The 1823-nt window shown below is 38.2% G+C and overlaps 1 non-coding gene across 1 annotated transcript; it reads right to left on the reverse strand.

The window, feature by feature from the left end:
• Positions 1-1468: 1468 nt before the first annotated feature.
• Positions 1469-1574, reverse strand: LOC143941498 (U6 spliceosomal RNA). The gene has a single exon (XR_013264189.1). It is a non-coding gene; the product is annotated as a U6 spliceosomal RNA (small nuclear RNA).
• Between the last annotated feature and the right edge of the window lie 249 nt (positions 1575-1823).

Genomic DNA, 1823 nt, shown 5'->3' on the forward strand with positions numbered 1-1823 from the left:
GGACATGGTATGATATGAAGACATTGATAATCTCACATCCTTAAGAGGTAAGATATACTTAAAAAGTCCTGTCACCTGTGTGTAATTAGTTAGATAGAAAATATAGCTTCATAGGACATGCCATTGTCCACCTCCTCACTAGGACCCAAAAGACACTTTATGGGATGGATATACCCTGCAATGGATGCCTCCTCTACTGGCCATAGGAGATCCACAGGCGCCAAAAGACTTGATAAGTAAATATTACCTCTTATGGATGTGGGATTTTCAATGTCTTCATATCCCACCATGGCCTTTATGGATTACAACTATTATCTTTGAAACTGTGCTTGAGGGTCGTAGACCATCTTTTGCCTGCTAGTGTGGCTAGTTCTACAGTGTGAGGGAGGAATTCAAAGCATGGAGATTTGTTTTGATGCAGCAGTTAATATCTGACCTTGGTTGGGATTTCAGCATTACTGCACCATTAGCACCTTGACTATACAGCCTCCTCTACAGCCTCCTCTGGACTACTGCAACATTCAAACCTTGTTTGGATATATCCCCCTATTCTCTTTTGCACCTTTCTAGTATTAACTGTGTGAATTTCTCTTATTGACCATATCCAGTACTGGCTCTGGTGCAGAGACATCCAGATAAAGGACTACACCGGACTGTTCCTTTGCAGGACCATCTATCCAATATTACTAGACCCTGTACAGATCTCCATCCTGGTAGTACCAGCCAAGTTGTCAGGGTATGATAACCTTACAGATATCTTGTGGTCATAGACATGCTCATGAGGTGTACATTGGCTTTTTTTTATCAGAAAAAAAGTTTTATTGAGTAGAAATCAACAGTTACATCAAAAACAGTGCATTGTTCCATTCCAATGTACTCTTTATGCAATGTTAAGATGTCAACAGTAGGATAATTCAACAGTGCACCATATCATATAGGGGAAACCGCAAATATAAAAAAAATAAAGAAAAACCTGAACATAGGAAAAAAAAGCCAAAGAAAAATAGTAGACTTGCCTCAAATATAGAAATACTGATTAATCAGCCTTCTTCTCCGATGAACCACAACCCTGAAGAAGTCTATTCATTACCAGTTGATGGGGTGCAAGGTCCCAGACAGGGTTGCCACAACGGGTAAAAGTTTTTGGAAACATTTTGTGTTGGTACATTATCTTCTCACAGATAAGCATATTGTTCACTTGTTCAATCATTGTTTATTAGTTGGGACTTGAGAAGACATCCAGTAACGTGCAATCATTTACATGTGAGATACAATAACAAAAAATTGCAACTTGTACTTATGGAGTCAAAGTCTCCTCCTCAAGAGCACCAAGCAAACAAACAATAGTGTCTTTAGTAAGCTGGAAGTTAAATACCCTTGAAATTACTTCAATAACATCTGTCTAGTAATGGAATAGCTTGGGACATCTCCATATCATGTGAAGAAGGTCCCGGCGATGATCTCTCTCAAAAATATGGAATGCTTCACGAATTTGCGTGTCATTCTTGCTCAGGGGCAATGCTAATCTTCTCTGTACCGTTCCAATTTTAGTATATAAACCTGCCAAAGCAAGGACAGGACATTGGCCTTTTAATAGTATTAGTGTTCATTGCATTATGTGGTAGCAATTTTATTGCTAGTTTCTTCATTGCTTAAATTAAAGTGAACCTTCAGTCATTTTTTCAACTTTCCATCTATTAAATCTTCTGCTCTTGTTGTTTTAACTTTGGATAGTAAAACATCTTTTTTCTGCCAGTAAATACCTTATACAGACCACTTCCTGTTTCTTGTATGGAAAAAAGCCTAGGCTTATGACATCATGC

This window comes from Lithobates pipiens, unplaced genomic scaffold (genome assembly GCF_037356315.1).
Source record: "Lithobates pipiens isolate NorthernLeopardFrog02 unplaced genomic scaffold, aLitPip1_a1.2 Scaffold_3, whole genome shotgun sequence".
NCBI classification, from domain to species: domain Eukaryota; kingdom Metazoa; phylum Chordata; class Amphibia; order Anura; family Ranidae; genus Lithobates; species Lithobates pipiens.